The 14,264-nt window shown below is 40.5% G+C and overlaps 1 pseudogene; it reads left to right on the forward strand.

Annotated features, from left to right (window-relative positions):
* The first annotated feature begins 2,989 nt into the window (after window positions 1-2,989).
* LOC140856668 (cytochrome P450 90D2-like) lies at window positions 2,990-7,841 on the forward strand (annotated as a pseudogene).
* The last annotated feature ends 6,423 nt before the right edge of the window (window positions 7,842-14,264 follow it).

The following is a 14,264-nucleotide window of genomic DNA, read 5'->3' on the forward strand; positions in this document are numbered from 1 at the left end:
CTGTTCGAAATATAATAACAAGGCAAGGGAATCCCCAAATAAAGAGCCCGAAATAAAAGCCATAAATCCGCTCCAACTCCCCTTAGCCCAAGCCTTGTTGCTGCACGCAGTCTTGGTCTCGGTCCAACTTCCCATGCCCCATTATATCATTATTTATGCCACCATCTCTTGCCCCCTGATTACAAACAGTAACATGAACAGATATTGCTTGGTTGATAGTATTACCATAGGACTTCTGGTAGCCTTCGAGGGACACAGCACTATTAATCCTTACATTTGATAGCAACTGACCGAGTGTAATGCACTCCTGAGTCCTTGTCCATTTGTCTCTCACTACTTTGATTCTTTTCCCCTCTGCCTACACGTGCACTGCTCCTAGATCACAACCCAGCTGTGGACGGCCGATGACATCAAACTATACCATTATTTTCATGTCGTTCTTTTCCACAATTCACATCCAAAAACCCCACCATGGCCTCCAACTGGGACGTGTTTTGATCCCATATATCCTCCTCAGGTTATAAGGTTTCCTCATGTCCCCTGGATATAATGAGTATGGGGCCTCTTCCTGTACCCTCGTTTCTGTAGCATGACGCAATAGTGATGGTTGAGCCAAGGGTGGCAGGTTGGATCGAGCCAACCAGAACATTGATCCAAAGATGCCATCCAATCCATCTCCAGATATACACATGCTGGCAGGATATTAGTGATATATAATTCCATTAACGAGGCAGGATATTCTCCATAGCCCAAGATGTAGGGTACATTTTTGCTGGAAAAGGTCGTTAGGTGGATCTCAGGGTTTAATCGGCAAAAAGTGAACCTATGCGAGGCATTCTTATTATCTAAATCTGGCATCGGATTTAGGCCATGTAGATCTTAGGTTACGAGCTATTTTATGGTCAGATTTTACATAAAATAAATTTATATAAAAAAAAATAAAAAAAATGTCAGAAATCATGTTTGATAATTATATGTTTCACAAAATTTAGAGAAAACCTAACATTCAATAAATTTCTATACCTAAGGTTAGGAATGGCTTGGACTATATTATATATTAGAATATGATATGCTAGAAAAATATGTAGGCATTAGGTATCCCACTAAATTTCTAGCTTATAGTATGAGCAAATGGGGGGTATGATTTAGTGCTAAACAATTATGCCAAATCTCCATGCTTCCTTAAACTAATGATAAAACAGCAGGTAACACCGATCGAGTCAGGAATCTCCACGGTCTGCTGGCCAATCAAGCGGCTGCTTTCCATGCTGAGAAATCCCCAAGGAAAGGGCATGGGCATCCATCTTTTGGTGCCAGATCATTGATTAGAAAGAAAGGTGGGTGATAAATATTAGAGGGTGGAGGGAATTGATATGGTCACATCACGTTTTGATATGCCACCTAACCTGTACTGCCCTTTTCTCTCCATCCCGTCGGCACCCCCTCTTCGATAGCGAAAGGTTACACGGGAGGGTTTGCGGGTGGCAGTATCAATGCACCATGGAATAACGCAATTATGACAAAGAAAGCCAGCAATGGGACAACATTCTCTGGTTTTTATATAATAGTTTGGTATGGATGTTTATTTGTTGTCAGCTGGCTTGCGAGTGTATCAACCTAATTCCATTACCAAAGGCCATAATCCCCTTTAATGTAAATGGTCAGTCATTGGCTGGTTCGGTGACAAGACACCCATAGATCCTTAAAAATTAAGGCATTGAGCTGGAATTGTAGTATGGGCTCATGTTCCGCAGAGGGAGTTTGTGGTGCTCAAGTTTTGTTCTCATCCAACTCAGCATGGTTAGATCATCTATCGTCCATTTAGGTGAGCACTGTTGAACAGTGAGAATTAATTAGGCAATCGGTGGAGCCCACTCAAGCACAAGTTCTTGTTATATCATGTGTAAAATTGCAGATCGGTGATCACCAAATCGAAGGAAATGGAAAGAAATGCATAAAATTGGAGAAATTATATCATGCACCGCACCGACCGTGTAATCATGCATACAGTCAATGACAGTCATTTGTTTCTACAGATCTTATAGGTCAAGTATTCATTCCGGTGCATCGATACAGAAACAAATAATTATGATTATCCATTTGCACGATCGTATGGTGCTAATGTGGGATAGGATATGATTTCACATAAAATAATGAGCAGGGACTCAGTGGAGCATGATGGTTTGAATTCAGAGACCAGCTCCATTCTCGAGCCAACCTGAGTTCTAAACACAAATCGCTTTTTTCCACCGCAAACAAGTTAAAGACAAAATTGTACCTCGATGTTGGTTTTAGCTTAAAACATATAGTTGATAAGTGGTTAATTATGACCATTTCTCTGCGTTTACGTCTTGGGAACAACGAACCGCTGCCTGCGCGGGGCATGTGTCAAATTAGTAGAATTTGCCGAAGTAAGAAATTAAGTGCCCGGAAGCTAACCCGACCGGAGTTTTTTATAGGTTATACAATGCGGAGGTGGGGACAATGTCTGTTGAGATAGATACCTTTGGTTAGGTAATCCCACAGATGAAGAGGACCACCAATGAGAGAATAATTAAGGCCGGGCTGTGCGTCATTAATATATGACCAAGCAACATGCAAAGGCAAATCTTATTGGGTGGAATGGATTAAAGAGGTGCCTTAAAGAAACGGGCACCACATGTGTGCGCGCGCCGTTTGGGTGCCCTTAAAAAGATGGTCTTTTTTGGTTGTGTGAAAGAAGGTTGGATTAGAGGATAGCTCATTGGGTGGAATGGATTGGGTGATGCTGATCGGGTATTCGGGGTGTGTGTGAGGGACAAAAGAGGGGGTTTGCGATGATGATGGGAGGTGGGTTGGATTTTCATTGAATGGACCTCACATGTGTGCACGAGGTGAGCAGCTGCGTTTGCTAGGGACTCTCAAGGACTGTGGCACGATACAATCATAGACGTGGGCACTATGCAACCATTAAATTGTGGGGACTGCCAAAAGCCCATTCAAATGCACCTTTGTACTTTAGCTTCTCGAACACCAAATTTCCACATTAACTCTTCCACCCTCTCCCTTCCCTTCTCTCTCTCTCTCTCTCTCTCTACCCCCTTCCCCCTCCTCATCGTCGTCATCACCACCATCCCCGTAGCAACATAACATACTAAGGACCGTAGAAGGAATCAAATCCGTGGAAGATGGACAATTTGTTCTTCACTTGCTTGGCCACAACTGCGATCGTGCTAGCAACGATCCTTTACAAGAGTTGGAACAAGCTGATGAGGAGCGGGAGACCCAGACGAGGCCAGCTCCCTCGAGGAACTTTCGGGTGGCCCCTCCTCGGCGAGACCCTCGATTTCGTCTCTTGCGCCTACTCTCCTCGCCCCGAAAGCTTCATGGACAAGCGCCGCCTCCTGTGAGTCCTCCATACCATACCCATCCTTTCTTACCTCCTGCATGCGCCCCCCCCCCCCCCCCAACTCCTCCAAGCGCCAATTCTTACTCCCTCATTTTGGTCCGGTCATCTCGTGGATTGATTGGTTTTCCTCGAATTCTTGTGGGAATCTTCGCAGGTATGGTAAGGTGTTCAAATCGCACATTTTGGGAGCCCGACGATCGTGTCGACGGACGCGGATGTGAGCCGGTTCGTTCTCCAGAGCGACGCCAAGACCTTCGTGCCGTGGTACCCGAAATCCCTCACCGAATTGATGGGCAAGTCCTCCATCCTCTTGATCAATGGAGCCTCCAGAAGAAGGTCCATGGCCTTATTGGGGCCTTCTTTAAATCGCCGCACCTCAAGGCTCAGATCACCCGGGACATGCAGTGCTACGTGCTGGAGGCCTTGAGCCATTGGAAGGATGATCAGCTCATCCGCATCCAAGATGAAACCAAAAGGGTCCGTGCTCTCCTCCCTCTTTCTTCCTCTCCCTAGGAATGCACACGTGTGGCACCAGAGCCAGAGGATGGACAAAGTGGCCGGGTGCATTCAATTAATGAGCCTAGGCTAGGACGCCCGTTCCCAGCCCACCTATTGTTTTCACCATTAATTTGTGGGTCTCTATCTTTCTCCTCCGAATTGACTCCAAACATAACTTTTCATATACTCATCATACACCCACACCCTTCTGTGGATTACCAAAGTTTTTATTTGTTTACTAGGTTGGTAGTTGGTTGGCTAAGGCTTAGCGGTTCCAAATGCAGTTACTCTTTACACGTGTTGAACTCAAATAAGCATCATTTCCATCTCACAGATTGTGTTCCAAATACTAGTAAAAGGATTGATTGGGTTGGAACCAGGAGAGGAGATGAACTTTTTAAAGCAGCAATTCCGGGAATTTATTGCGGGTCTCATGTCTTTGCCACTCAAGTTACCCGGCAGTAGGCTTTACAAATCACTACAGGCAAGTCTGGTATATTTACATATATATATATATATATAGTTCTTAAAAATTAACGACCACTTATATACACGCACATCGCTTGGATTAATTATGTGTCTTCGCTCATCCAGGCAAAGAAGAGGATGGTGATGCTGATAGAAAAGATCATCCAGGAGAAGAGGAAGAACAAGAATGGGTGCACCCAAAGGGACGTTGTGGATGTTCTGATCAACGATGCCAGCGATCAATTGACCGATGATCTCATATCTGACAACATGATCGATTTGATGATACCAGCCGAGGACTCCGTGCCCGTTCTCGTAACGCTGGCGATCAAGTACCTCAGCGAATGCCCACCTGCTCTCCAACATCTAGAGGTACACAACATGCTCTCTATTTTCTTAATCTTATCTTAGTGGTTGTTTTAGCGGTAACAGGGGTTCCGGTAGACCCTACCTAATTAATAGATGAAGATTACAACGAGAGAATATATGAGTAGGTAGCAAGTAATGCACTTGGAGATGCCGATTTGGTTCGTTCCACTGATGGCGGCCTTTTTATCTTCTTTCATTTCAGGGCATCTTCAACTAGTACTCTTATTTTATATGTCCCTTATCATGAGTTAGTCTTCTTCTACTGGATTCTTTCGGAAAGGCATAATATAATATGAAACCCGTCTTTTTTAACATAATTATTAATTAATAAACAGTTGTCAGCCCTGTAGAATGTTTGAATTAAATGATTTAACTTCATGATTGAAATCGTGATAGGCACTGCCCATGCCGAACGCTAGCCCACATGAGAAAAGTGGACGAGCAATGTTAGGTTCTCCGACCAGCTAGTGAATTAAAAAGAAAAATAAATTTTTTTTTTTTTTAAAAAAAATGTTGGTGATAAAATATACATACCTTCTTGAGTGACATGCCACCTCATAAGCAGATTGCGACAGGTTCAATCAAATAAAAAGGATAATGGATTATAAGAATGAATAAAACTGAGTCCAAATAGTTAGAAAGTGAGAGATTATTGAATATATATATATATATTGTAGCAACTAACCTCGTGATTATCTCAGGAAGAGAACATGAATTTAAAGAAGCAAAAATCTCCGGCTGGGGAAAATTTGCAATGGACCGACTACATGACTTTATCATTCACTCAAGATGTAAGTTTGGTATTAATTAATTCACATCTATGAGGCAAGAAGTATGTAGGAACGAGCTAGCTTCATTAAGGCTGATCCAAGCTGATCTCTGGTACTGTTTGATAGGTCATAACAGAGACTCTCAGAATGGGGAACATCATAAGCGGCATCATGCGCAAGGCAGTGAAAGATGTGGAGATCAAAGGGCATTTCATACCCAAGGGGTGGTGCGTGTTGACGTATTTTAGATCGGTCCACCTCGATGAGAGCCTTTATAAGGAGGCATACAAGTTCAATCCATGGAGGTGGAAGGTAAGGGGAAGGGCCCCTATTGGTGATCCACCTGCCCCTCCTTTGGACAACATGAATATATATAAAAGGGAGGGTAGGGTGTTGGTCAATTTCATGCAATACTGCTCTAGATCTTCTCCTTGCTTATCTGAGTGCAATTCTTCTTCTTCTTCTCCTCTCTGGAACTCCACAGGACAAGGACATGGGTACTTGTAGCTTTACTCCTTTTGGAGGTGGGCAAAGGCTGTGCCCCGGGCTTGATCTGGCCAGGCTGGAAGCTTCCATCTTTCTCCACCACTTGGTCACTGGCTTCACGTAAGGATGGCCATCAACATCTGCTCCAGTTGTGTATTTCCATTTTGTGTATGGTACTGTATTGCATCTGATCATGTACGTTCCAGCACGTGTTCGTCGCATGTGTGTCCCACGTACCTGTTCAGGTCAAAGCTCACGTACACAACTCACATACAGGGCACCGCTGACCCACACGTGTGTACTAAACATACGGAGGGGCAGTATAAGCGACAAAATGGGCTCGCTGGGTCCGTGTCAGCCGGGTCACATGGCCTTCTGTACCCTTGCGCTTTTGACCTCGGTACACCCTCCTAGGGTGCGGTTTAGCCGTTTAGGCCGACTGCCGCGGTGGAATCCAAGTCTCCCAATTGGTGCACAAAAGTGAATAATTTTTTTTTTAAATTATAAATCCACAAATTAATTATAAATGTGAATAATTTTTAATTAGTAATTCTACAATAATTCTTTATCATGCATTAGCTGTATGCTTCTGTCTCCATTTTGATGGGATAAAGTTTGGTTGCTTTAGCCATTGAAGCAGAGCTTCGCTTTGGAGTGCCACAAACATTTTCTGTCTCGTGCCGGTCTAAGATATATTATTATAGTAGGAAGATAAACTCAAGCATTTTATATTTTATGTATGACCACACTGCATGCTCTGCAAGCATGATACATACACATTGGATGCATGAAGTTTTTGTTTCCTTTACATTTTTTATATGTTATCATCAGTGCATGATAGAGAAGTTGACGAGTGATGCAACTTTGGGTGCCCACAGGTGGGTGGCGGAGGAGGACCACATAATCAACTTTCCCACCGTAAGGATGAAAGGAGGAATGCCTATCCGGGTGAGAAGGAAGGCCAAGGAATCCTGCTTCCCGGGTTAGCAAATAGGGAGAGAGAGAGAGAGAGAGAGAGAAAGAAAAGGGTGGGCAACAAAAGGTCCGTCAGTCTGCACACGTGCGGGCGCAGGCGAAAAAGCGGCACCAAAGGCTGCGAGCTTTATCCCCGAGGGCGCTGCCTCTGCCATGTCAATTGGAGGAGGGCCCCACCTAGAGGCCTCTCTATAGACCTATACACAATATAAAAATCCTGTATATATATATATATAAATAAGAGTACAGAGAGAGAGAGATAGAGAGAGAGAGAGAGAGATTGGGATGGACCCATCACCCATGTCACACAGTCTTAGGTTCACAAGCTCCAAGAAGGAAGTAAATGAGAGCAGGGATGGGTTCTCTTTTCTTTTTTTTTTCACTTCTTCCGGGTCAAAGGGTTCTCAGACTTTTGACTGGGGAAAGCTGGTTTTGGGGCAGATTGGGTTTGGGAGGGGGGGGGGAGTATGCAGGGACTGGAGAAGGCTAGCAAGGCTATGGCTTTGGGAATTCCACCAGTTGGGGTGGGGGAGGAGGGGAGAGGAAAGGACACTGGTTTCAAGCTGCAAGTGGGAGAATGTGGAAGATGTACACCGGAACAGTTGGGGCATCCAAGGAAAGAGCTGATGAGAGAGAATGCTAATCTTATCTCCTTGGATACTCTTGCATTTGTTTCTCTTTAAAATATCTTCTCTGTTTCCAGTTCTGGCATACGTTTATAAATGTGGAAGGAGGTTGGTGGGTCACACTTTGAGGTGAAATATAATATAAGAAGGCATGGGTGGTCCTATTGGTCAATTGTAGTGAGATGTGATAGGGACCTATAATGGCAACGCATATAGTAATTTTTTTCCCGAATTTATTGAAAATTGCTGGATTAATCTCGACTTTGTTCTTGTCTGAATGATTGTTTAAATTATTCTCGAATTATCTGATCAACCGATAGTTATTTGACTATTCACAGGTTTTGTGTTTCCATTTTTCATGAATGTTGCATCACTTCAACAAATTAGCGATGTTATTTGTTGATGATGACGGCCACAGTTATTCTCAAATTAGTAGATAAAATAAATTCACACTCTTAAGTTTTTTTCAATAAATTGGGCCAATAAATGGGGTTCGGACTTGTAATCATACGAGTTCTTTCTTATTTTTTGATGACTTCATTTTTTTTTTTTTTTTTCAATTCCAAATCTTTGGCACTTGACAAATTCTCCCAGATTGGTAAATTTGTTAAAATGACTTATCATGCAACCAATTCATTCCTTAAAAACATTCTGCGTAATTAAAATATATAAATCATAGATAGCTTTTCGGGAATGCTAAGTATGATTCTTAGACAACTTTGTTCTTGTTGTAACATCCTGGATGGCTGTTATAAGAGAGAGAGAGCAGCGACGGCTTCGGCAAGTGGCCGGCATCCTCCTCCGTAGAGGTCTGGGACCAAATCCACTAGAACGATTCTGGATTTTAAAATAGTTTGGACTTTGTTTTTCTGTGGTTCAGGAGACAAATTGGTGTGGATGTGGGGCCTATCCATTTTGTTTGTGTCCCGAGGATGGTCAGGGAGTATCCTAGGTAAGCATCTTGGGGAATTTCCCCACTTTTTCTCCAAGCAAAACGGGAAGAAAAATATTGCACTTCCTCTTTCCAAGACATTCCCATTAGAATAGCCTTGTAATGTAATTCTTGATTTTTATCCTTTTTAAAAAACTATGTTTGGCTACAAGTAATCCATGTAAAAAGATAAAATATTTTTGAAACGACAAAACAATGATAAGTTTCTGAATTTATCTATTTTTAAAAGATAGATTTTAATTACCATTTTCGATAAAAAAAATATATCGTATGGAACAACATAAACTGCAGGTTTCAATTATCGAACAAGTCTCTTGGTATGGAACAACATAAACTGCAGGTTTCAATTATCGAACAAATCTCTTGACATGTGATAAAGAGACTTGCAACTTGAAGTATATGTTGCAAATATTATATTTGGTTGGTCATAGAGTTGCCAAATCAACAACCACGGCATGGCAAATTTTTGATGTGCGCATGCTTGAATCGTTTTTCATGTGAAAATTTGTGACTCCCAACAAACGTGAGCAAGCGGTACACTTCTTAGTCATCATGGAGCTGATAATCAAAAAAAGAATGTTTTGGATGAAAGACCTTCCTCAAAAATGGCCAAGTTAGCCATGTACATCTTCTGCTACATGGCGTACAATGTATGGATGGCAAGAAAGCAACATCAATTCGATGATGTGCTACAAATGAATAACTCAACCTGCACGGCAAACTCAACCCTTCTCAATCAACTCATTGGAGTATGCCGCTCTCTTCCTGTATCTTGGCAATCTCTATAGTTTGGTTGGCTGAAGGTTAATTTTGATGGTTGATTGCATAGTCATATAGCCAATTATCTTATTAGGAGTCATTATGGTCAAACATCATGTGCTATGTAATAATCTAAGATCTCAACTAAAAAAAAAACCCGAAAAGTATTATTTTGATATCTTGATCTTATATAAATACACAACATCTTTCTAACAAATAACTGATATGGGATTAAATACATGTCAGTACAAATCCGCGTATACTTCTCCCATTTGAGTCTTGGCATCCTCACTAGTAACTAGACTAAGGATTCAAATGTATATAAAATTATTTATAAACACCACAATTAGCCGATAGTTAGCTCAAATGAATCATGTTGTAGTGTCCTTTAGTTTATGTAGACTATGAGTTTGATTAGCTTTAATATCATTTATGACAAACCTCAATTAAAAAGATTAATCAAAAAAATATTATTTACATTTCTTAGCCTTATATAAGAATTCAAAATCTTTTAAAAGATTAAATAATGTAGGACTAAATATATGATCATACAGATCCTAACAGTTTCCATGGCTGAGTTGAGAAGACCATATGAAGGCTTCAACTTGGCTTTGCATCACTTATTGGTAATTAAAACTTGGATGGAGTGTGATTCAAGGATGGTAATTGCAAAGTTGGGATGTAACATCGAAGCTAAAACTCAAGTTTAATTCCATCTTTTAACACTTCATGATGTTTTGGCGCATAACTTTAGAGGATTTTCAGCTTCAAATGTATATCGAGATTATTTTGCATTCATGACTGAGTTTCAAGTTCTCCAATGTGATGTCTCATTCCATCTGAGAGGAGATTGACCAAGTATTAAAAGGATTCCATATCCTAGATCTATATTAATGGTCATTTTACTAAGAACATTTGCTGGTGTACTCAATTATATTTGTTTATATAATCAAATCTCTTTTCTATTATCTCTTTAATTGCAAGTTATTACTTCTCATGGATGCTAGGATATGCATGGTTCAATTTGGATCGGTTTGGGATTAATTTTCAAACTGAACCGATTTGAATCGATTTTCTAAAATCAAAATTAAAACCTAACCAACCACATCGAAAAATCAATTTAAACCGAACCAAATTCAATTCGATTTATCAGATTGTGGGTTATTAGGCTTATGTTACATAGACAGTTTATGGAAAAAGCTAAATATATAGTTTATGAGATGGGCTAAATATAAAAATAATAAACTGGAGGGGTTAAGACAGCATATAAATGAACCAATGGTGATTTATGTGTTAATTTGAATCGATTTTTTCTAAACTAAAATTAAGATCGAACCTCTTTTTTTTTATTTCTATAATTTTAAATCGAAATCAAGTTGAATTTTAAAAAAATCGATTCAAACTGAATTAAAATGAACGGTATAGGCTGATTTTATATTTTTATTAATTTTTTTTGTATATCTCCAATTGATGCTTTCTCATTCCCTCTCGTATCCATCCGATGCTATTTAGCAAACACACTTTTTGCACGTAGCATTCGTTTTGTCCACTTGATGTATAGTTTTCTGCTGTTATTGCTTGCTTTTATGGCTTGCTCAAAGGACATCTGCAACGATTCCAACGTATCTAGAATTTTATCGTTTTGCTGACTTCTGTGAGGGACTATATCAAGCATACTAATAAAATCCAGTCCATATCACCATTGATTGCTCGTTGAGGGGTAAATTCAGTACCAAACCAATGACTCTTGAGGGATAAGGCCAAAACATGCTTACGTGCTACATCTGTTTCAATATTTGATATTAAAGCAACACTTCATAAATTATCATAAAAGCGAATAACAACCTTATAACCTTCTTTTTTCTTTTTTTTTTTTCCAACGTACTACATGACTAACCTGTCAACATGACAAGATTGCTGCATAATTCTGACTATGATTGGATCAGATGTATATCGAAGGGGTCCCCCTGCACTGGACCCTATTAATTCCATGGATTGTCAAACCTCAAGGCTGGGCAGATAATGACTTACTTTTTAAATAAAAAAAATAAAATATAAATTATCGAGCTATATATATATATATAGATCCATTGATTAAAGATCCTCTCATTATTTTAATCATCAATATAATTTTTGACCATTTGTTTCACAGATTAAAAATTTTTAAATCATATAAATTTTTATATATAAATAATTTAAAAATAATATACCACATCTTAAATCATTAATACAAGATTTTTATCATCCAATATAGGCTTGATTGGATTTAAACGAAGATCAACTCAGTGCAGTCATATCTAGCATCCTCTCTCTCTCTATATATATATATATATAATATTTTTTGATTGAAATATGATGGAGTTGCCACTATCTAGATTCAACGTAGGATTTCTCCTATACAAACTGGGATGTTAAATCATTACACTAAAGCACGAAGTTGAAACTAATTAATTGAGTTGATTGATTGGTTCCACAAGTTATGTAAGACTTAAAGATTGGATTAACCTCACATGTTTCTACTTGTTTATAATCACATTGGATTTAAATTATGTTTTTTCCAAACCAACTTACAATTTGCTAAAATCACGATTACTGTAAGTTGTAAAATGAAAGAAGAAAAAAAAAAATTTTTTTTTTTCCTGACTTACATATTAAGCTGCTGGTGTGCACCATGACCTCACCAATAGTTATGAATCCATGTGCAACAGGTGGGAGCTGCATGATTCACAAACCTTTCCAAATCAGATTCAGTGCCAGCTCCAGATTAAAGGGAACAATTACATCTGGACACCCATGTGAACCCAACAGCCCACGCAAATATCTCCCTCATCCAGCATGCAAGCAGTGGGATTAACTGGTGGAAGGTAGATTCTCCATTCGCTGGCACAAGGCATCTTGATGCAATTGTCTGTTATGGTATGCGGATTCCACATCATGCGCATGAAAAGTTCTCTCATGCATGCATATGGCATGCAGTGATTCCCATGGATCATGGAGGTGCCAAGCAGGCATGCAACTCAAAGTATTTTCCCTTGTCCTACCAGGAAGTGGTAACGCCTATAGACATGCATGGACAAGCTATTCTCCTGAGAATTTGAAGATGAACGTTTCCTATAGACTGTGAACCTAGGGAGCCGGAAACTCTTTTTGGGCCCAAAAGCTGATAATTTAAGGAGCAGCATTGTAGGAGTTGGGAAAGGTTACAGCAGTCTTAAAACAGTGAAGTTGTTCCATGTTAGGATCGGTGGTGCCAATGGGTGAGTCTGGATGACCGAACAAAGCAGTTCTAACAGGATCTGGCCACAGACCAACAGTGGAGATATAGATATGCGTTTCTTCCCATTTAATGCGTTTCAGATCAGGAGGAGCAGCAGCAGCAGCAGCAGCAGCAGAGCTCGGTGTTTAAGTGGAGTTGGACCCCTACATGCCCACACTCTCAAATCAGCAAGGCAGGACATGTACTTTTGGATCCTGTAGTGGCCTGCAAAGGGGTGGTCCGACCCACCCACCTTCCCAGAGTCAGCTGGCCCATGGTCTCTCTCTTTAGCTCCCTCTCTCTCTCTCTCTTTCCGTGGTGTGTGCGTTTGTTTTCCTTGTCCAAGTATATTATGCTTCGTTATCATCTTTATATACGATCCTTGGCTTGTTTTCATATCATCTGCTGTACGATAATTTTTAAAAAAAATATAGTGATGCAAGGTTACGTAATTTCGTGCTAACCTTCCATGAACTGGAAGGCAGTTGTCAGTATTCTACCCACTGCATGCAGTCGATACAAAAGCTGCGAGGTTCAGTTCTTCACCAGTGGCAGCAACATGATGCTATTGATTTAGTTATATCTAAGCCTCACTGTTACTTCGGGCAACTTAGCAAGTGGCTTCTTGCGCCACTTGTTATGGTAGAAAAAGTTGGCTAGCTTCAATTGCCTTTCAGGATGTTAACAAGAGCACTTGTTATGGCAGCACAGTTCCTACAAGCAACGACAATGACTTCTCTGGCTGCTCAGAAGAAAAAGGATCGATGATCTCATATCCAAAGGAAAGGTGTCCCTAAGCAAGAAGGGAGTTGGAAACCGGGACCCATAATTAATTTGCAAGTGGAGTCAGTTGGGACTACGGATATATGCCTCGACCTGTCCCAAGGGGTCTGGGTGAATTGTGACTTGTCCCATTCATGGCCTTCCCTACCAAAGGCAGCGACAAATGAGGAAAAAAAAAGTAGAATAGTTTGTGGCAGGACTATGATAAGTTATTACTGAGAAAAATTTGATCACACAATTGGGTGCAAGGGCCAGGGTAAGACATCTTACCAATTGTGCAGTTCATTTAAGATCAACTTAGCATAAACTTTAATATCAATGACTCAGTGGTATCGTGCCATGATAGTCTCTGCCCAAGACCGAATCAGAAGCTAGTTTACTTTATGTATGAACCTGCTCATTTATTCGAGATCTGGTTGCCAGGATCCCACAAAGTGGTTCGAAGTTTTGGATCTAAGATGGAAGTAAATATCTCCCGTCACCAAGGGCATACATGCATCAAACTTTTCAAGGATTTCCTCTCAATCACTTCACTTTTATCCGAGAAAGATATTCCACATTAAGATCAATAGATGGAGACAACCAACAACCGACACCGCAATAGGTTGATGCCCGTTGCATCATGCGTTGTTCCTTGACCTAAAACCAAGAATAACGATCTAATAGTGCCCAACGTACATTGTGGGGTTACTTTCAAGACACAAGTGGAAGGCGAGGGAGATATCCTCGACCGCTCCTATTTTCTCTACTTTTGCCTACTAGGATAAGCGATTCAACTTGAGGAAGCTATCCAGGACAAGCGGTTCCAAAATCCAAGATAAACCTAAAGAGATATTTGATTCACAACCAAAATCAGAAAGAGAATGAAAATTGGAATGATTTGAAATCGAAATCGGAATGACCAAATCTCCTAAAACGTTTGATTCATCATCGA

The sequence above is a fragment of the Elaeis guineensis genome, chromosome 3 (assembly GCF_000442705.2).
Source record: "Elaeis guineensis isolate ETL-2024a chromosome 3, EG11, whole genome shotgun sequence".
NCBI lineage: Eukaryota > Viridiplantae > Streptophyta > Magnoliopsida > Arecales > Arecaceae > Elaeis > Elaeis guineensis.